Source organism: Scyliorhinus torazame, chromosome 11 (assembly GCF_047496885.1).
Source record: "Scyliorhinus torazame isolate Kashiwa2021f chromosome 11, sScyTor2.1, whole genome shotgun sequence".
Taxonomy (NCBI): domain Eukaryota; kingdom Metazoa; phylum Chordata; class Chondrichthyes; order Carcharhiniformes; family Scyliorhinidae; genus Scyliorhinus; species Scyliorhinus torazame.
In genome coordinates, this window is record NC_092717.1 from 28,875,259 (window position 1) to 28,898,494 (window position 23,236).

The following is a 23,236-nucleotide window of genomic DNA, read 5'->3' on the forward strand; positions in this document are numbered from 1 at the left end:
GAGGATTTTCACAATAACTTCATTGCAGTGTTAATGTAAGCCTACTTGTGACAATAATAAAGATTATACCTGTCTCCTGCAGCAACAGTCATTTCTGCCAAGTCCAATGGTTGAACATTTAAAGATTTGTCAGTGGTTGAATTGGATGGGCATAAAGTCCAACTTCTCCCTCCACACCACCAACTTTAGAACTCCCAATCTCGGCAAGAAAAATATCTAGACTCTTCTCTTACATTCATACAGATAAGTTGACTGGATATTCAGGGAGCTATGCTTTTGTAGTGGGGGGCAAGTTATTTCATATAACTATATTCCTTGGTTTTGTGTGAAGAATATTCCATTTATGGGCAGCACTGTGTTGCAGTGGTTAGCACTGCTGCCTCCGGCGTTGAGGACCCGGGTTGGATCCCGGACCCGGGTCACTGTCTGTGTGGGTTTCAGCCCCACAACCCAAAGATGTGCAGGTTAGGTGGATCAGCCATGCTAAACTGTCCCTTAATTGGAAAAAACGATTTGGGTAATCTAAATTTATATGAAAAATAAAGAATATTCCCTTTATAATACATTACTGTGTACCCGAACATGGCGACTAGGGGCTTTTCACAGTAACTTCATTGCAGCATTATTGTAAGCCTACTTGTGACAATAAGGATTGTTATTATTATTGTTATTAAATTGTACTTCCTTTCTTCGAGCCTGTCTGAAGTTATGTGATAAAGTTGGGGTAAGTTGTGTTCCTTTATACAGCTTCTATCCAACAAATCTCCCAGCAAAACCATGGCTGTCTTATGAGAACTAGTCTCAGTAAACGTTTCTGTACAAAAATAGTTTGAGGGGATAGGTGTTCTTGTGGAGCTTCCCCCACTTTACATACAGGTGCTTGGCTTGTTTGCTGCCTTGAGGCATATTTGCATGTGTTACCCATTCAAACCGTCTGTTCAATAGGCAACAAAAGGCACCTTCTTAAAGAGTGCACAGTTACACTGCGGTGCCAGTATTACATGGTATTCCAGAAAGTAAGAACTGCTTGTTTTCACAGTGACTATGTGAGATAGTGAAAAATTCTTAGCTAGCCAAGCACAAGATTTGACTTGACTGGATTTATCCATCAAATGACAGATGTGGCGAAGGACAACAGTTCTGTCCAGGATATTTGGTTTTTGCAGCTGTAAAATCGCTAGTATAACTTCAGAAGGGGGAGGCTATCTGTTAACAGATTTGCCCTTTGGGCAATCAAGAGGCCCTTTCCTCCTTCACTAAAGAGGAATAACTTCTAAATAAAAACTGAGTTAAAACTGCATACACACCGCTCCAAATTTCACATGGAGCATATAGTGAGATCTTAAAAGTGCAATTGGGTATAAATATGCTAGTGGGTCATATTGCACAATGTCTTGCTGCAGTAAGCACTGTTCTTGTTCTGTCCTAATAAAACTGTTTTACAATATGAAGGTAACCTGAATTCAGAGCCTGAAGTGCTGACTTAGTTTTTGTGACAGACACGGCATTGACAAAAGAACATTCAACATTCGGGGAAGTGTATGATTTATAATAACAGTTCTTGAATATCTTCCATCATCCCGCGCATGCGCGGTGGCCTCCCTCAACGCGCCGGCCCCGACGCAACATGGCGCGGGAGGTCAGCGGCAAGAAAATAGGCCCGGGGAGCGAGAGACCAACCGGCCGATCGGTGGGCCCGGATCGCGGGCCAGGCCCCATCGGAGGCCCCCCGGAGTAGGAGCCCCCCCCCCACTGGCCGCCCCCGACCCTGCGTGCAGAGGTCCCGTCGGCTGTGACCAGGTGTGGGCGGTGCCGGCGGGACTCTGCAGGAGAATCAGCGGCCCGCGACCGGCGCCGCGCCAAATGCGCCTGCGCCAATGGCGCCGATTCTCTGCGGAACGGAGAACCGTGTGCCGGCGCGGCGCGGTTGCGGGGATTCTGCAGCCCAGCGTGGGGCACTCTAAATTTACTCTAAATTTCTTTTAAAAAAGTGACTTGGGTCCTCTGCGTTCTAACCTTTTTCTTAATTCTTAATTTGTTGACCTGCGAGCATGGTAATTCTGTCGCTATGCATTGCTCAAACAAACATCTCCTGCAGTGACAGCACTGCCTTCCTTTGGGTAGCTGGGACAATCATTTGGAGGTTTGGACTCAAGAGGTATTGGTATTTTGCAGGAGTCTTCCAGAACAAAAGTTGAAAACCACTGATCCATATAACTACCAATTGCACAATTCAATCTGAGGTGTGGATAGATCTGATAACATTTATAAAAAAATACATGTTCACATTTTTTTAAAGTTTAAAGCGCATATGCATGTTTTTCAATTTGAGGTGGTGTTCCATTATTAGATCTAGCCTCCCTCTGATAGCTGCCTGAAAATAGTTTTATGAATATAAATGAATGATTTGTTTAAGCGGCAACACAAACGAGTATTAGTGACTGTCCAGTTTGCTTTGGCTGGGGTTAGCTGACACACCTTCGATTGTGAGCTGTGAATAATTGGTCCATGCGTAGAAGAGCCAAGTTTTGAGACAAACAGAATACAGTCCTCTCGCCTAGCGTTAATTTTCCTTCTTGTGGCAGATTACGGAACGGCAACAGCTGTTTTTTTATCAAGTCCTTTCATTTTATGAACAATGAAGGTAAGATTAGCTTGTTACGTGAGTCTGGCTTTCCAACTGGGAAGCATCTCTGACTGGACGGCAATGGCACCGGTGGTGGTTGTATCCAGGAACCGGCATGCAAGGAACTGGGGTCCCTGGCTTCCACCGGCGAGCGAGGCCAGAGAGAGGGCAGAGAATGTCTGTTGGCGAGCCACCTTTTCAAGGTAACTTAGGGATAGGGCAACAAATGCAGCTAACCAGCAAAGTCCACATTCTGTGAAAGATTGTTAAAAAAACTCTGCCAACATTTACTGGTTTGGTGCAAATGGAGGGACACAGGTATATATATGATTCCATTCAAATGCTCCAGTCTGTATCAGGGGAGCTCAGGTTTCCTATTACAAAAATATTTGACTTTCACATTTGAATTAAACTGCTCCACACTTTTGCTCAGGTCTCGGTCAAGTTGTGAAATAGGGTTGGAGGGAAAATTGATGATACATAAGACCATAAGACATAGAGGCAGAATTAGGCCACTCGGCCCATCGAGTCACCTCCGCCAATCAATCATGGCTGAGATTTTTCTCATCCCCATTCTCCTACCTTCTCCCCATAACCCCTGAACCCCTTATTAATCAAGAACCTATCTACCTCTGTCTTAAAGACACTTAGTGATTTGGCCTCCACAGTCTTCTGCGGCAAAGATTTCCACAGATTTGGGGCAGCACGGTGGCGCAGTGGGTTAGCCCTGCTGCCTCACGGCGCTGAGGTCCCAGGTTCAATCCCGGCACTGGGTTACTGTCTATGTGGAGTTTGCACATTCTCCCTGTGTTTGCGTGGGTTTTGCCCCCACAACCCAAAGATGTGCTGGGTAGGTGGATTGGCCGCACTAAATTGCCCCTTAATTGGAAAAATGAATTGGGTACTCTAAATTTATTTTTAAAAAGCGTTCCACAGATTCAATACCCTCTGGCTGAAGAAATTCCTCTTCATCTCTGTTTTAAAGGATCGTCTCGTTAGTTTGAGATGGTATCCCCTGGTTCTAGTTTTTCTGACAAGTGGAAACATCCTCTCCACGTCCACTCTATCCATGCCTCTCAGTATCCTGCAAGTTTCAAGAAGATACCCCCTCGTCCTTCTAAACTCCAAGAGTAAAGACCCAGAATCCTCAACCGTTCCTCATACGACAAGCTCTTCGTTCCAGGGATCATTCTTGTGAACCTCCTCTGGACCCTTTCCAAGGCCAGCACATCTGGGAAGCCCCAGGTCCACAGGGCCCAAAACTGCTCACAATACACATGGTCACATTTCCATGTCTGACCAAGAAATAGCACTGATGGAGCGTGAGTTGCCTTTGGCCTGGTCCGTGCTACATTCCTCACCAAACAGAATAATTGGATTGGGGTTTGTCCCATAGTTTAGTTGGTAAAAATATTTACTCCCTCCACTACTGGCGCACCATGGCAGTCCTTGGTGCCATCTACAGCATGCCCTTCAGCAACTCGGCAAGCCTGCTTTGACGGCACCTTCTAAACCTGTGACTGCTATCTAGAAGAACCAGGGCAGAGGTGTATGGGAACATCATCACCTGCAAGATCACCTCCATGTTACACACCATCCTGATTTGGATCTATATTGCCATTCCTTCAGTGTTGTTCGGTCAAAGCCCTAGAACTCACTCCTTCAAAATGTACCTACACCAAATGGACTGCAGAGGTTCAAGAAGGCGGCTCATCGCCTCTCATGTTGGCGGCACGGAGGCACAATGATGAGCACTGCTGCCTCACAGGGACACCCCATCAAAGACCTGGGTTCAATTCCCACCTCGGGTAAATGTCTGTGTGGAGTGTAGCCACGTAAAATGGCTGCGTTCCGATTAATCTGGCCAAAACCCAGTTTAAAATGGCTAACCCGAAAGACTGCTGGGAAAAGCAGCTAAGAAGACACAAGCAGGCAGCTGCAGACGGTATTGCATATTCGGCTCTGGGAAGTTAGCCCAGATCGGTCCAGGGCTATCAACAGCCCATCAACCCAGGTATTTGCAGTTGCATTCAGGACTGTTTGCAGCCCATCTATTCAGACATCCACAGTTAAATCGGCTATCCCCGGGAACAATTGCAACATATTCGCAATTGAATACCGGGCCAGACCTGTCGGCGCCTGCAGTGGCCGAAACAAAGACAGGTGAGCGACCACCCCCCGATCGAGGAATCGCCTCACCATTGGACACATCGACCCCAGAGATTGGGGACAGATCCAATCACTTGGGACTCAGGGTCAAGGGCCGCCCCGGGCGGCGGGAAGCCTCTGGGCCCTATAAAAGTGAGGGCCCAAGTTCAGATCTCGCTCTCTCTCTCTCCTCTTCGCCTGCTCGAGACCCTCGCAAGACCAGCAACCGGCAACTGTAAGTTTGAATCCAGCGATCGCTATCCGGTAGAGACACCTAGCCACCGACCTGTAGCAGCCTTTTGAATCCCGCGGGCCAGATCTGATTGGACAAGCCATTCGTTTCCCTGACCTGGTGGGCTCTTCCTAAGTTAAGTATTGGCCAGTGATAGGTTTATTATATAGAAAGTAGTATTAGGGTATTAATATTGCTTGTTGTATATAATAAATGACCGTTGTTTTAATCCTTACTAAGCGGTGTGCTGTATTATTAATCATAACCTGAACTTGAACCACGTGGCGGTATCATAAAGATACCTGGCGACTCATGAGCAAAGGTGACGTAACCAGAGCCAATAGACTAAGGCTAAAAAGAGCAACAGGAGTTTGCACATTCTTCCCGTGTCTGCGTGAGTTTCAGGTGCTCTGGTTTCTTCCCACAGTTCAAAGATGTGCAGGTTAGGTGCGTTGGACATGATAAAACTGCCTCTTAGTGCCAAATATTTGCAGGTTAGGTGGGGTTATGGGGTTACAGGGATAGGGTAGAGGAGCGCTCTCTAAGAGGGTCAGTGCAACTCGATGGATTGAATGGCCTCTTTCTGCACTGCAGGAATTCTATGGGCGGGATTCTCCAACCCGCCAAGGGTCGGTGAATCGCCGGGGGGGGGGGGGGCCGACGTGAATCCCGCCCCGCCGCTCCGACGCCGGCTGCCGAATTCTCCAGCGTCGTTTTTTTGGCGGGGGCAGGGATCGCGCCGCACTGGTCGGGGGCCGTTGGCAGTGGCCCCCATGGCAATTCTCCGGTCCCCGATGGGCCGAGCGGCCACCCGCCGGCGTGGATTAGACCAGGTCCGTACCGGCAGGACCTGGCTCTGAGGGCGGCCTGCGGAGTCCTCGGGGAGGGCGCGGGGGGATCCGGCCCCAGGGGGGGGCCCCCAAGGTGGCTGGGCCTGCCATCGGGGCCCACCGATCTGCGGGCGGGCCTGTTCCGTGGCGGCACTCTTTACCCCCGCGCCAGCCTGTGTAAAGTTCCGCCATGGCCGGCGCAGAGAAGCAACCCCCTGCGCATGTGCCGGAACACACTGGCGCTCCTGCGCGTGCGCCAACTCGTGCCGGCTGGCGGAGGTCCTTCGGTGCCGATTGGTGCGGCGCCACCCCTCCAGTGCCGGCCTAGCCCCCGAAGGTGCGGAGGATTCCGCACCCTCCGGGCGGCCCGATGCCGGAGTAGTTCACGCCACTCCTTGGCGCTGGTACGGCCCGCCCGCCGGATACCGGAGAATCCCGGCCTATGTTTCTCAAAGGCATTAAAGAATGGGCAATAAATAGGCTGCCTTGCCAATAAGGTTCACATTCCATGAACCAATAAAAAAATGGTTCAGACTAGGTACTGGAAAATGCGATTGAAATGAGTGACTGGGGCACGGTGGCGCAGAGGTTAGCACTGCTGCCTCACGGTGCTGAGGACCCGGGTTCGATCCCCGCCCCTGGTTACTGTCCGTGTGGAGTTTGCACATTCTCCCCATGTCTGCGTGGGTCTCACCCCCCACAACCCAAAGATGTGCAGGTTAGGTTTGAGCATCAATGAGGATTGAGAGGCTCATGGAGCCGTTACACAAATGATAACAATTCCCATGCAACTTGACTGCAGTTATATTATTTTTAACTATTTATATTATTGATGTTTAATATCATATATTTATCATATTCTTCTCAAATGCGCAAATAGAAATTCCCTGTGCAACAATACTTTGCCAAAAATGTCATTTGAAAGATAGTGGGAGAATTCAGGAAAGAGTTAATTCGAAAGCAGGGGCGTCATTCTGCGACCCCCCCAGAGGGTCGGAGAATGGCCGTTGTCCACCGTGAATCCCGCCCCCGCCGGTTGCCGAAGTCTCCGAAGGGAGACAAGTCGGCGGGGCGTTAATGTCGCCGCGGCCGTCGGAGAATGTCACGGGTCTGCGCAAGGCAGCCGATTTTCGGCCTGACGATATTCTCCCTTCTGGATGGGCCGAAGTCCCGTCGAAGTGATGACCGTTCACGTTGACGTAAATTAAACCTCCTTTTCATCGGCGTGACCCTGTGCTCCAGGGTCACGCCGACCAGCGTGGAGGTGAGTGACGGCCTGGGGGTGTTGGCACTGGGCAGGCGATGGCGTGGCCGCAGTCTGAATGTGTGAGGAGAGGTGTGTCTCGGGCTGTGTGTGTGTGTGTGCGGCGGGGGGGGGTTAGAGTAGGCTGGGCTCCGGGGGAGTGCCGGGAGGGGGTCCGTGCCGGGGAGGGGGATGGGGGGGGGGGTCCGTGCCGGGGAGGGGGATGGGGGTTCCGTGCCGGGGAGGGGGATGGGGGGTCCGTGCCGGGGTGGAGGTTGGGGGGGTCCGTGCCGGGGTGGAGTTTGGGGGGGGTCAGTGCCGGGGTGGAGGTTGGGGGGGGGGGGTCCGTGCCAGGGAGGGGGATGGGGGGTCCGTGCCAGGGTGGAGGTTGGGGGGGGGGGTCCGTGCCGGGGTGGAGGTTGGGGGGGGGGTCCGTGCCGGGGTGGAGGTTGGGGGGGGTCCGTGCCGGGGTGGAGGTTGGGGGGGGGTCCGTGCCGGGGTGGAGGTTGGGGGGGGTCCGTGCCGGGGTGGAGGTTGGGGGGGGTCCGTGCCGGTGTGGAGGTTGGGGGGGGGGTCCGTGCCGGGGTGGAGGTTGGGAGGGGGTCCGTGCCGGTGTGGAGGTTGGGGGGGGGGGTCCGTGCCGGGGTGGAGGTTGGGGGGGGGTCCGTGCCGGGGTGGAGGTTGGGGGGGGGTCCGTGCCGGGGTGGAGGTTGGGGGGTGTCCGTGCCGGGGAGTGGGATGGGGGGTCCGTGCCGGGGAGGGGGATGCAAGGGCAAGTGAGTTGGTCCACCTGGCCAGGTGCCAGCCTCCAACAGTTGGACCCATGCGGTTCCATGCCACCTGGCTGGGGGGAGGATGGGATATGGGCAATGATGACATGTCGTCGTTCCCCTCCCCCCCCACCGGGCCGTCATGCTTTCCGATCATCCAGCGATGTTGGCCACCGTGGCGGCAGCCACTCATGTCTATGTTGCCCTGGATGAGGAGGAGGAGGAGCGTGCCAGAGAGGCGGCGCAGGCTGCCGCAGAGGGACACCTGACCGACAGGACGAGGAGGGGGAGGAGGACCTCGTGGCCCCACGGCAACGGAGGCACCCGAGGGCGCCCCGAGTGTGCCGGCCACGGCAGTCATACCAGGACCTCACGGACCGGGAATGCAGGAGGAGACTCCGGATGAGGCGGGAAACCGTGGCACACATCTGCCACCTGCTGGCACACCTGTCACCGCATGGCACTGGCGGGGGACACCCTCTTCCCGTGTCCGTCAAGGTTACGGTGGCCCTGAACTTTTATGCAACGGGGTCATTCCAGGCACCGAGTGGGGACCTGTCCGGCATATCGCAGACATCGGTGAATCGGTGCATCCGGGCAGTGACAGATGCCCTATATGCCATGGCGCACCACTACATCCGCTTCCCCGTGGACCGGGCCAGCCAAGATGCCCGGGCCGTGGGCTTCTCTGCCGTGGCCGGGTTCCCCATGGACCAGGGCGCGATCGATGGGATGCACGTCGCCGTGCGGCCACCTGCAGATAACAGGGCCGTGTTCACCAATAGGAAGGGGACCTATTCGATGAACATACAGGTGGTCTGCGACCACTGCATGATGATCCTGCACGTCTGCGCCCGTCACCCAGGCAGTGTACACGACTCATTCGTGTTGTCGCAGTCATCCATCCCCGGCATGTACGAGGGACGCCATCCCCGGCTGAGGGGCTGGTTGCTGGGCGACAGGGGCTACCCATTGAGATCGTGGCTGATGACGCCTATACGGAGGCCACGCAATGAGGCGGAGAACCGCTACAATGATGCCCATGTAGCGACAAGGGGAGTGATAGAGAGGTGCTTTGGCGTGCTGAAGATGTGTTTCAGGTGCCTGGACCTCTCTGGGGGCGCCCTCCAGTATCGGTCAGATAGGGTCGGCCGCATCATTGTGGTGTGCTGCGTCCTGCACAACATAGCCCAGCAGAGGGGCGATGTGCCGCAGGCAGAGGAGGGCGGAGTGGAGGAGCAGCAGGAAGAGGCGCAGTCCTCCCTAGATGAGGGGGATGGGGGTAATGGTCAGGGCAGACGGGGTAGACACAGGCGGGTGGCTGTCCACCGTGACCGGCTGGCCCAGCGGGCACGGGACAGACTGATAGCCGCCCGCTTCACTGACTAGATGGGCGTGGGAATCGGGTAGCATGGCCACAGACCGCACACCATGGCAACAGCCGACCACCCACACCCCCCACCCATCCACCCACCCAGCACCCTCACCCCCCTCCCCAACCCCACCCACCCCACCCGCATGCACACCACCCCCCCCCCATTGCCGATCCACCTGCGGCACAACGGGCCGGGCTCACACAGTTGCGGGTGGACGCGTGTCTATTGCAGGCCATGGAGGATGATGACAATCCGCCCTGCGGGGAGCTCCTGGCTCTACATCGTTGGACTATGTCTGACCCATGGCCACAGTACCACAATCCACCCGGACCATCCCTGCATGCGGCTGTGACACTGCAGCGCACGGTCCCGTCCTCTGCCCGGGGGATGTTGATGGCGGTCCAGGGGGAAGGGGGCAGACTCACCTGGGGCTGAGGTAAGACCACCCCTCACACACACACTTGCGCTCAACGTACATGACACCCCCGCACGCTTTGGACAGAGCACAAAGGCAGCTTCTGTAGGTGTAACATTGACTTTAATAACCAAAGGAGTTCATGCACGTGCCCTAGCCCCTAAAACTCATCTGTGCCCTGCACCCGTGCCAACTTACTCAGTGTCTAATTGTTTGGCCTTACGGGCCCTTTGATTACGTCTACGTGGTTCCCCAGACGGTGCAGCAGAACTGGAGGTGGACTCCTGTGATTCCTGCCCTCTGACACTGGATCCCTTTGGCGGCCGTTTCCTGGGGCGTCCTGGCCTAGATGGGCCAGGCTGCGGCCCGGGCGACTGGGATGGCGAGCTGCCAGCCTGTCCTGCCCGTTGCCCACCCGATGCACCTGGGACGGAAGGGGGGGAGTCCGAGGTGTCGCGGTGTACCGGGACCTCCCCTACAGGGGGAGCCGGGACGGACCACACCACCTCCTCCTCCCTCGGGGTGCCCGATGGCCCCCAGGCCTCTACATGGGTGGGCGATGCGAACGGACTGGCCATCCGACGCCCCCCCGACATCTGGCGCTGCCAGTCCTGGAGGCCCGTGCTGGTATCGACAGTGCGATGCCGGCTCGCACATGGCCACTGGCGCCGATGCCCTCAGCGATGGCCTGCAGAGACTGGGCCATGGCCTGCTGAGACTGGGCCATGGCCTGCTGAGACTGGGCCATGGCCTGCAGAGACTGGGCTATGGCGTTGAGCGCCTCTGCCATCTGGCGCTGGCACTGGCTCATGGCCTCCTGTGAGAGGGCAGCCATGTCCTGGGCCACAGACGCCGCCTGCACGGAAAGCCCCAGGCCTCGCAAACCGTTCCCCATGTCTGACACCGTCGCACCCATTGCCTCCACCGCAGACGCCACCCGTGCGGTGTCAGCTAGGGTGGCACGCATGACCGGCACCACTCCCAGCTCCTGGATGCGGGTGGACTCCTCCACCTGCGACTGCAGCCGCCGCAAGCCGCCCGTCACCCTCTTCGCTCGTCTCCGGGTCGGTGGTTGCATCGGATCTATGTGTGGGTGTGGTAACTCCAGGAACCCGGGATCCATCTGGGCGGCAGATGTTCACTTGGGCTGGGCTGCCCTCCGACCGCCCGGCCCCTCTGCTGCTCCTACCTCCACCTGCTGTACCGGGACGGCTGTGTTGTGCGCACCAGTGAGTGTACCAGACGCCTCATCACTAAAGTGCCCAAGGGAGGTGAGTGTTTCTGCAAAGGTGGAGGGTGTTGGTGACAGCAGTGGCGTTGTGTCGTGCTCTTCATCCCACTCTGAGTCCATGGCACTTTGGGGTGGGGGTTCGTCTCCACCCATCCACTCTGAGTCACTGTCCGGTATTTCGTCTTCCTGGGTAGTGCTGTCCCGGGTAGGGGTGTCCTGGGCAGTGCTGTCCCGGGTAGTGGTGTCCCGGGTAGTGGTGTCCTGGGTAGTGTTGTCCTGGGTAGTGGTGTCCTGGGTAGTGGTGTCCTGGGTAGTGGTGTCCTGGGTAGTGGTGTCCTGGCTCGGATGTGACGGGGGCCTGTGGCTGCCCCCCTTGTCGCTGGGTGGTCGCTCCCGCACGTGACGGGGGTATCGTCTCCCTGTTGCTCCAGGTCTCTCCGTCTCCCGTGGTGTGCGAGGGGCATCCTGCGGGCGTCGCATGCTGGAGGGTCAGGGTCTCTCCGTCTCACGTGGCCTCCGAGGGGCATCCTGCGGGCGTCGCATGCTGGAGGGTCCGTGTCTCTCCGTCTCCCGTGGTGTGCGAGGGGCATCCTGCGGGCGTCGCATGCTGCAGGGTGCGGGTCTCTCCGTCTCCCGTGGTGTGCGAGGGGCATCCTGCGGGCGTCGCATGCTGGAGGGTCCGGGTCTCTCCGTCTCCCGTGGCCTCCGAGGGGCATCCTGCGGGCGTCGCATGCTGGAGGGTTCGGGTCTCTCCATCTCCCGTGGTCTCCGAGGGGCATCCTGCGGGCGTCGCATGCTGGAGGGTTCGTGTCTCTCCGCCTCCCGTGGCCTCCGAGGGGCATCCTGCGGGCGGTCTGCATCTGCGGGGATGGGTGCCTGGACGTTTGGTCCTGCGATACACAATGAAGCATGCATGGTTAGACATCAGGCAGTGATCAGGTGATATGGGGGAGGGGGATATAGGGGAGGGGGGATATGGGGACGGGCTGTCGGTGGCTCACTTGCTACTACGCCCCCGACCTCTGCATCAGCAAACTCCCGGTCGTCAGGTCCGCCAGCCAGTTCCAGGGCCCTTTCCTCGTGTTCGGTCAGTGGCCTCTCATCAGCGGGGCCTCCTCCAGTCCTCACATGCTCTCTATTGTTGTGTGCGCGCTTCTCCTGTGGGCGGGGGGGGGGGGGGGGGGCTGGGAGGGGTAAAAGGCAACACTGTTAGGCAGGTATATGAATGCACGCCATCGGTTGCGCGTGCATTGCAGAGGTTAAGGTTAGGGCTGGATTCACTTGGGGATATGGGGGATATGGGGGAGGGGGGATATGGGGGAGGGGGGATATGGGGGAGGGGGATATGGGGGATATGGGGGAGGGGGGATATGGGGGAGGGGGGATATGGGGGAGGGGGGATATGGGGGAGGGGGGGATATGGGGGAGGGGGGATATGGGGGAAGGGGGGATATGGGGGAGGGGGGATATGGGGGAAGAGGAGATATGGGGAGGGGGACATGGGGGAGGGGGGATATGGGGGAGGGGGGATATGGGGGAGGGGGGATATGGGGGATATAGGGGAGGGGGGATATGGGGAGGGGGGATATGGGGGAGGGGGGATATGGGGGAAGGGGTGATATGGGGAGGGGGGATATGGGGGAAGGGGCGATATGGGGGAGGGGGGATATGGGGGAGGGGGGATATGGGGAGGGGGATATGGGGGAAGGGGGTATATGGGGGAGGGGGGATATGGGGGAAGGGGGGATACGGGGGAGGGGGGATATGGGGGAGGGGGATATGGGGGAGGGGGGATATGGGGGAGGGAGGGATATGGGGGAGGCTCACCCTGCCTGCTCTGACGAGGTCGTTCACCTTCTTGTGGCACTGGGTGCCTGTCCGTGGTGTCAGGGCCGCAGCGGTGACGGCCTCTGCCACTTCGGCGTGGGGCAACTCTGCAGCCGTGCCCGGGATACAGGGCGTCCCTCCTCTGCTCCACCGCGTCCAGGAGCGCCTCCACATCCCGTGACTCGAACCTCGGGGCTGAGCGGCGGCCAGCCACCCAGTCGGGTGTTCCGGTCGGGTGTTCCGGTCGGGTGGGGGGGAGCAGCGCGGCCTTATGAGCCGTCACGCCGTGCGGCGCGTATGACGCTGCACGGCGTGAACCACTGCGCAAGCGCGGATCCCGTTACGTCGCTGCTAGCCCATTTCGGGCCAGAGACTTTCGACCCATTTTTCTGACGTGGCGCAAGTCGGATTTGCGCCGTTTTTTGCGCCGATCGGCGGACTTTCCGCCGATAACGGAGAATTTTGCCCCATATTTCCACCGCGCACTGTTGGTGAGAGCTCTTGATGCGGCGGAGAATCTTGTGTTGGAGTAAAAAGCAGGATCAGGGCCCAGCAAGGCAAATCCTGTCCAACCCACCCCCCAGCCCCCATCATATACCCCCACCAGACAACCCCATCAAGGACCCCTTTCAGACCCCCTCACCAGACTCTCCCACCAGACCCACCCATCAGACCCCCCCAACAAAGAGCCGCCCACATCAGTGACCCCCAATATATGAGAACCCCCCATATCAGAGAAGCCTATAACAGAGAGTGCCATTTATCAGGGACCCCTCTATATTAGAGACCTCCGATAACTGAGAACCCCCATGTCAGAGACCCCCATATTTGAGAAACCCCATTACCCCCCCCCCCCAAAATCAGTTATTCCTTCTGGAAGCTAAAAAGCAGTCCAGGCAAAATCAGTGAAAGATCACCGCTCCTTACACCTGCTGCCTCAGACAGATGTCTGGATAGCCGCAGCTGTTAGAAAGTCAAAACACATCAGAAGGCTTTAAGCCCCCCAGATCTTTTGATCTGCAAGCCTTATAATCACTATCAAAGATAAATAGCTTTTAGTAGGCTGCGATTGATAGGGAAATCGCTTCCAGTCAGCCAGAGGTTTGGGTTGTTTATTTTAATTTCCCTTCTCACTTGAATGCGACTCAAGGACTATGCTGTGAACCTAACCATAATATTTATAAACATCTAGCTATGATTGACAGCTCCTGACCACATCAAAAGCTGTTAAGTGCTTACTGCTGAGAAAAAGAGGGAATGAAAGCACCTAACTCCTAGATGTTTATAAACATTGTGGTTAGTCTTACAGCAGGATACTTAAATAAAAAAAATTCCAATGAAGAGCAATTTAGCATGGCCAATCCTGCACATCATTGGGTTGTGGAGTGAGACCCACGCAGACACATGGAGAAGGTGCAACCCCCACATGGACTGTGACCCGGTAAGGGATTGAACCCGGGTCCTCGGCGGCACAAAGCAATAGTGCTAACCATTGTGCCACTGTGCTGCCCCCTAGAGCAGGATACGTGAAATGCATTTGAGCGTGAAATCCTTAGTGGGGGTGTCTGGAGCGAGTGTTTGATGTGGGGTCTGGTGGGTGGGTCTGACAGGGGGGTCTGACAGGGGGGGTCTGATGGGGTGTCGGTGGGGAGGGTTGGTTCACCCTTATGCGTGCATGTTGTGGGGGGCAGTGACTTAGCACTTCCCATGGTGGGGGGAGGATGCACCTACTTGTCAGCGGGTGAAGGGCAGGATTTGTATTGCGGGCGGACGGGGAGAGCAGCCGGAGCTCGCTATCGGACTGCCTGCTCAAAATAGTGGTCCGATAGCGGGATTCAGAACAGAATCCCTTGTGCTCCCGCCATGCATAGACTTGCATGGTATGGGAGAGTGAATCACTTCGGGGTGCTGCTCTTAGCACCAGCGCAAACCAGAAGAGTTTCAGCTCGGGAGGACATAGGGCAGAATTCTCCATTCCTGATGGTAAATGCCAGCGCCAACAGAGGATCCAAGGGTATTTCACGATGGGAAAATTGGCCCGAACCCCTCACCGATTCTGGGACCGGTGAGGGGCTAGCACCTGCGACGGGTGAAACACCCGTGGATCACGTGGAAAACGGCCAGAGAATCACCGGGTCCTGGGTCGCATATGCGCAGGGCTGACAAGCTGCAGCCGCGCATGCCTACACCCGCACCGGCCGGGCCGGAAAACACGGAGCCGGCCATGCCGGACACCCTATCTGCCCACCCTGACTCCACAGCCCACCCCTGCCCCCCCCCCCCCACCACACCCTCCAGCCCTAGCAGAAGCCCCCTGGCCAGCAGCATGGATCCCACCCACGTGTGGCAGTACACCAGGGTTCCCGACTGCTGGGACCACACGTCGCCCGCGCCATCGGGAACTCGGCCCATCGGGGGCAGAGCATCGCGGGTGGGCCAGCTGATGATGCGCCAACAGTGTTGCGACTGCGTGCGCGCGCGTCCCGATGACGCCAATTTTGAGGGGGTGGAGCATCGTGAATCGGCGTCAAACCTGTGCCTGCCCCGATTCCGGTGTCAGAATCCATTCTCCGCCCGATCGCCGCTCCCGATTTTGGGGTTGGCCTACAGAGAATTCCTCCCGTAGTCTCCCAAACGGAGAATTCAGCCCCCTATATCTGAATTTCCAAAGAAATCACACAAAAAATAAGTTGAGAATTAAGAGTTTGACGTAATAACTATTCTGAAGATAAAGGCCACATAGAGGTATTGCTGCTTCCAGACTGAAAAACCAAGGGTGAGCCCCTCTTTGCCAGACTGGGAAGCCACAACTAGAGTTCTAGTCCTCAGACAGTAAATTGCCTGAGGTCATGGCCTCTGCCCCCATGTTGGAGGTTGTCCCACTTCCTGGAGCTGCCTATCAGACGGTTACAGCTCTGCAGTTCAGCAGCACCGCTGGGAGTGGTGGCCATTGCTGGAACTACAGCAGTTGTCCATAAGGAGCCATGAAGGTTACTGGATCCCAAGGTAAGTCAAGGTGGCTATGCCGAGCATAGGGTTTCGCTGTACGCGGATGATTTGTTATTATATATCTCAGATCCGGGCGGCACGATGGTTCAGTGGATTAGCACTGCTGCCTCACGGCGCCGAGGACCCAGGTTCGATCCCGGCCCCAAGTCACTGTCCATGTGGGTCTCACCCCCATAACCCAAAATGATGTGCAGGGTTGGTGGATTGGACAGGCTAAATTGCCCCTTAATTGAAATAAAAAGAATTGAGTAATCAAAATTTTTTAAATAAAAAAAAAAATATATGTCTCTGACCCGGTAGGCAGCATTGGAGGGCTTATAGAGGTTTCGGGGGAAATTGGCCGATTTTCTGGTTTATAAGTTGAACATGGGAAAGAGTAAGGTGTTCCCGAGGGGATTAGGGGAGTTGCTGTCAGGGTAGTGGGGGCAAGCTTTAGGTATTTAGGAATCCAAGTGATGTGGAGCTGGGCATAGCTGCACCAATTGAACTTGGCACAATTGGTGGAGGGAATGAAGGCCGATTTTAAGAGGTGGGATGTGTTGCCGCTTTCGCTGGCTGGCCACGTGTGAAAATGACAATGCTGCCCAGGTTTCACTTTGTGTTTCAGAACAGCCCCATCTTTGTCCCAAGTCCATTTTCAGGAAGTTACCAAGATGATTTTGGGTTTTGCGTGGGCCGGGTGAGGCGGGTGTTCTTGGAGAGGGGGCGAGGGGGGGGCGGGGCTGGCGTTGCCGAATCTGATCAATTACTATTGGGCGGGGAATGTAGCGATGGTGAGGAAATGGGCTGCGGAGGAGAGGTTGGTTTGGGGGCGGGTGGAGGTGGTGCCGTGTAGGGGAACGTGTTTGAAAGCAGTATTGTTGGCATCTCGTCCATTCTCACCGGCCAGGTCCTCTGTGGACCCAGTGATGGTGTCGGCATTGCGGGTGCGGAGTCAATGCAGGCAACATTTTGGGCTGGAGGGTATGTCGTTGTGGGCGCCGATATGTGACAACCCAGGGTTTGTGCCGGTGGGGCTGGATGTGAGGTTCCGGGGTGGCAGCAGGTGGGAATTGAGTATTTTAGGGGCTTGTTTACAGGGGGCAAATTCATGGGGATGGAGGAGTTGGAGGAATTGTATGAGTTACCCAAAGGGAATGGCTTTAGGTATCCGCAGGTGAGGGATTTCGTGAGGACAGAGGTGCCATCGTTCCCGAGGCTGCCACCTCCGGTATTGCAGGATAAGTTTTTTAAAAAATTTAGAGTACCCAATTAATTTTTACCAATTAAGGAGCAATTTAGTGTGGCCAATCCACCTACCCTGCACATCTTTTGGGTTGTGGGGGCGAAACCCACGCAAACACAGGAGAATGTGCAAACTCCACACGGACAGTGACCCAGAGCCGGGATCGAACCTGGGACCTCGGCGCCGTGAGACTGCAGTGCTACCACTGCGCCACCCTGTTGCCCTGTGTTGCAGGATAGGTTGTTGTCGGAGGACAAAATAGGGGAGGGGAGGGTGTCGGATATCTACAAGGGAATGATGGAGAGTGAGAGTGCCCCGGTGAAGGGGATCAAGCGCAAGTGGGAGGAGGAGCTGGGAGGGAAGGTGCGGGGAGTCGGAGGCCTTGTAGAGCGTGAATGTGTGCAAGGTTAAGCCTCATCCAGTTTAAAGTGGTGCATAGGGCCACTAAGTGATGGTGGCTAGGATGAGCAGGTTTTTTGCGGGAGCGGTGGGTGTGGACAATGTACGCGGGAGCCTGCGATCGCGTCCACATGTTCTGGCCTTGTCCAAGGCTGAGGGAGTTCTGGCAGGTGTTCTCGGACCTGATGTCCAAAGTTCTGGCTGTGGGGGTATCCCCGAGTCCGGAGGTGGTGATATTTGGCATGTCGGAAGATCCGGGAGTCCAGGTGGGGAGAGAGGCTGATATATTGGCCTTTGCCTCCCTGATAGCCCAGAGACGGATTTTGTTATGTTGGGGGTGGGGGGGGGGGGGGGGGGGGGGGGGGGGACTCTGAGCCGCTGAAGGCGGTGTGTGGGTGAGTGACATGGCAGAATTCCTGTCACTGAAGAAAGTCAAGTTCACTCTGTGGGGAGGTGCAGCACGGTGAGGGGCAGCACGGTGGCGCAGTGGTTAGCACTGCGGTCTCACGGCACCGAGGTCCCTGGTTCGATCCCGGCCCTGGGTCACTGTCCGTGTAGAGTTTGCACATTCTCCCCGTGTTTGCGTGGGTTTTGCCCCCACGGCCCAAAGGTGTGCAGGGTAGGTGGATTGGCCACGCTAAATTGCCTGTTAATTGGAAAAAGTTGAAATGGGCACTCTAAATTTATAAAAAATTAAAAAGAAAATAAAAGCGCACTCTGCGGAGGGTGGTAGAGGGGTTCACTCGGAGGTGGAAAACCGTTCATTGATTTCTTCAAGGAGAATTGAGGGGTCAACAAGTGCCGGGTGGGTTGGGGGGGAGCTGCGGGGGGAATAAGGGGGTAAAAATTGGAAGGCAGGATGTGATGGGGCTTTGGTAGCAGTGGTGGTTGGAAATTTGTGGTTGTTTGTTTAGGTTGATGTGTTGCTCTTCTGAAATTTTGTGTATTAATGTAAAAAGTCTTGAATGAAAATATTTTAAAAATAACAAGCTCCGGGTTAGTCCAACTGGGAAAGACGAGTGATCAGGGTGTGGGCTGGATCTACGGCAAGAGCGAGTCAGACAAAAAAACGTAACAATCGGGCTGGAGGGGGCTTTGGGAGTTGCTGAACAGTGAATTGAATAAAAAGCAAAAACGCCATTACTCTGCGGCGCATTCCCGCCTCAACCAGTCTTCATCGGTGGAGATTCAGTAAAGCAGGCAAAAGCACCTACAGCGACTCTCAGGTATTACAGAAGATGGAAGATTAAAGGTCAGAAGTGCCCACAAAATTCCCCAGTTGGAATTGGGATGCAGCTGACCTACTTTCCGCATTCAAAATGCTTTATCCAATTACAGAAGCTATAGTTTCTTGACCCAGGTGCATCTGAAGCATACAAGCAAGTCAGGGAAAATTGTCGAGCAACTGGGAATGAGGGTGTACGGAGGCTGACCACATCTGGATTAACAGAAGGAGAGCTAAAGGATCACCAAAAGATATGGGTGACTTTGGAAGACTTTTCAGAATCGAGTTAAACTACCGTTTTCATCGACTAGAGGCCTTTTCATTTCGACAACAGCCTACTGAATCCAGGGACTACTTTGTCAGCAAATGCAGAGAAAATGATATGCTCTGTGATTTTTCAAATTCCGAGCTAGCAGGCAGACTTGTGCATCCCATGGATGCTTTCCAGAAAGATCTGCTAGACATATAGCATCAAAGAACTACACAAGGATTGGCATAAGTACGAAGTGATCCTCGCAGGGCGACAAAGGTCCGGAGTACAACACCAACTGTTACCATAATAGTGTTTATTATACTATAAACTATAAATGATGTACACGATGAGACAAAGAGCGGTGAACACATGTTCCGCACCATCAATCTCATGGAAAACATCACGATTATTGGTCAAGATTGCAAGATTGACACAGGGACAAGTGCCGACATTCTCCTTCTGCAAATTCTAAACAAAATGTATCCATAGAAATGGAAGGCCATGACAAAACCTATTGTTGTGAAACTTTCAGTGTACAACAGTTCACTAATTCCATGTGCAGGATCCAGATGTTCCATAACGTGAAAACTAAAGGCTCATGTCTACCAGCATGTCAGGAGCTCACACAAGTAACAATCCATGGAATCTGTCAGAATCCATCTGTTAGGAAGATCAACCTCAGAAACTACTCCGGTCATCTCGGTTCATGACCTAACATCAAAACATCCAGAACATTTTGACATAATTGGCAGTTTCAAAGCAGCTGCAACATTACACTTGCAGGAGAATGCAAGTCATCAATTGATCCACCATGTAAGAGCAGCATCTACATGCAGGACAAATTGAAGGTCAAACCAGACAAAAAGGAAAAAAGACAGAATGATTAGAAGAGTACAAGAGCACACAGATTAGTGCACCGCAATGACAATGTGTGATAGAGGATGGCTTGATCTATGACATTTAAACAGTTTTAAAATGTATTCCTTGTAAAGCACCCTCATTGGAAGCGTTAAATTTGAGACTTGAAGATTCAAAATTATTCTCAAAGCTTGATGCCAAGCATGGTTACTGGTCAGTACATCCCCCATAGAAATCCGAAGAATTTACACCATTCAGACGATACTATTTTCAACAACTTCCTTTTGGGCTGTTAGCCACAATCTCTTTCAAACTCACATGGACCATTACACGTACTGTACCAGGGTGCATCTCTATCACAGGTACATAGATGTTGTGGGAAGAACAAAGAAAGAACCTGACCATAATCTGCACTTATTGCTGCATGCGGTTCGTAATGAAGAGCTGGTGTTTAACAGTATGAATGCAACATCAACGTGCAACAGATCCATTTCTTTGGTTCTATTTATTCCAGTGCTGGCATATGTCCCGACCCAAGTAAATGACAGGATATTAAGGCCATGCCAACTCCACAAGATCAGGAGGATCTTTAAAGATATCTAGGTCTCTTTAATATATTGTATTGGACATTCCCAATTTCACTCAAAAATCTTCATTGCTAAGGGAATTGCTGAGAAAGGGTTTGCCTCTCCTGTGGAACGAAGACCACAAATATATCTTTGAAGCACTTAAACAATCATTATGAGAAGCATCGAAATTACAATTTTATGATCCGAGGGATAAACTAAGCTGGACATAGACACCTCATGGATGATCTGGGAGCACGAATTCAAAAGGCAAACCAATTGGACTTGCTTCAAAATCTCTGTCCTTAATGCAATCCAACTATCCTTAATGCAATCTAACTGTCCGAACATTGAGTGGGAAACATTTAGTGTTTGGAATCCTGCGTTTTCATACCTATCTATTTGGCAAAAGAGTTGTGGGTAGAGACCGACCACAAACCACTGGAGATGTTTTGGTGAAAAACATTGACCACCCAGATCGCAATGACTCTTGAGAAAGATTCAAGGTTATGACTGTGAAAATAGGTACAAGCCAGGTAACTTGATGTGCCCATTGGACACACTTAACAGATTTCTAATCCAACAAAAACAGAAGATATATCCCTATTTCTACAAGTTGACCTCATTGAATTTGAAGATGTTCTACAAATTGAACTGGTACATTTTGCATAATGCAAATGCCGACAGCTATAAGAGGAAATGGTGAAAGATTCTACAACACAGAAAGTGTGGGAAACCATCATCGAAGGATGGCCTGATCGAATTCAGCAGTCCACGAACACGTGAGGCCATCTTGGCCTTATAAAGATGAGCTCGGCATCTCATGGGAGGCATTTTTTAAGGCAGGCAGGTCACCATACAGGAATCTTTGCGACCTGATATTCCAACAATCCCATCACTCACATACGGGCAAAGATCAGATGAGATACTCGCAAGGGAGGCAGTCGATTGGCAGGTTATGAACAATGACATTAAAGTCATTATCAAGAAGTGGGAGACATGCCAAGAGCATATGCCAAGTCAGCACAAAGCATCATTGATTCCACATTAAGTTCCTACCCATCCAGGGTGGCACGGTGGTGCAGTGGTTAGCACTGCTGCCTCAAAGCGCCGAGGTCCCAGGTTCAATCCTGGCTCTGGGTCATTGTCCATGTGTCTGTGTGGGTTTCACCCCCCACAACCCAAAAGATGTGGAGGGTAGGTGGATTGGCTAAATTGCCCTTAATTGGAAAAAAAATAATTGAGTACTCTAAATTTATTATTTTTAAAGTTCCTACCCATCTTTGGTCCAAAATCACATCTGATCTCTTTCATGTCCAAGGGATTGACTTCATCATCACCATCGACTACTTTACCAAGCATTCCATTGTCCAACAACTGCACATTATGTGAAGCACAGTTCAAGCAGAAACAGTGATAAAACCACTGCTTTTTCACTCACCTGTGCTTTGCACCTGCTGCCTCAAACAAATGTCTTGAAAACAGCAGCTTTAACTTAATAGAAAGCCAAAACCACATCACAAGGCGTTATGCCCCCTCAGGTCCTTTAATCTGCAAGGCTTCTATTCACTAAAAAGAGAAATAGCTTTTAGTAGCCTGAAATTGACAGCTTCCTAACAGCCAGGTATCTGGATTGTTTATTTCTGTTTCCCTTCCTGCTTGAATGGATCTCAAGTAGCCTACTGTGATATTAACCATAGTGTTTATAAACATCTAGCAAGTAACTGCTTTCACCTCTCTTTTTCTCAGCAGAAAGCACTTAACTACTTTTGATAAGGGCATGAGCTGTCAATCATAGCTAGATGTCTAGCTATTTTCATTTTCTATTAATTAGCAGCTTCTGCTTTCTAAGCATCTGTCTGAGGCAGCAGGTATAAGGCACAGCTGAGTAAAAAAACAATGATTCTTTCATTGTTTTGATCTGGGCTGTTCTTTAGTTTCCAGGCAGGGGTGACTCATGGGGGAGTGTTCTGCTAGGTGGGGTTACCTTTTATTGGGGGGGGGGTCCCTATTATGGAGGGGTTCCCTGTTATGGGGGTTCCTTGTTTTTTGGGGGAGGGTTCTCTGATATGGAAGGTTCCCTGTTTTTGGGGGGGTTCCCTGATAAGGGGGTTTCTCTGTTTTGGGGGGGGGGTTCTCTGCTATGGGAGTGTTCTCTGCTATAGGGGTGAATTCCCTGTTATGGGGGTTCTTGATATGGGGTTCCCTGTTATGAAGGTTCTCTGGTATGGGGGTTCCCTGTTATGCGGGTTCTCTGATAGGGGGGGTCTCCAGTGGGGGGTCTCTGTTGGGTCTCTGGTGGAGGGTCTAGTAGGGGTCTCTGTTGGGGGTCTCTGGTAGGAGGGTTTGATGGGGCTCTCTGGTGGGGGCTCTCTGATGGGGGTCTCTGGTGGGGTCTCTGGTGGGGGGGGGTCTAATGGGGGTCTCTGGTGGGGGTCTCTGGTGAGGGTCTCTGGTGGGGGGCGTCAGTGGGAGAGTTGGGTCACTCTCATGCGGACATTCTGTGGTGGGGGGAATGACTCAACAATTCCTGTGGTGGGGGGGGGGGGGGATAGAATGCCCCTACTTGTTGAGGGGGGTGGGAGACAGGGTTTGCTTTGTGGATGAGAGAGGGACCAGCTGCCAGATCTCACTACCAGGCCACCCACTCAAAATGGTGGCCTGACAGCATGATTCACGACGGAATCCCTTGCGATCCCCACCATGCATAAATTTACATGGCAAGGGACACTGAATAACGTCTGGGCACCGATCCCAGCGCCAACATGAAACAGAAGCAACTCAACTCCAGCAGGAGAATATAGTTTCCCGAATGGAGAATCTGGCCCCTGATCTAATTGAAATATTTAAAATTATTAAGGGGCTTGACAGGTTAGATGCTGGGAGATGTTTCACCTGGAATTTAGAACCGGGGGCACAGTCTCAGAATAAGTTGTGAAACATTTAGGACTGAGATGGGGAGAAAGCTCTTCGGGCAAATAGCTGTGACTGTTTGGATTCCCT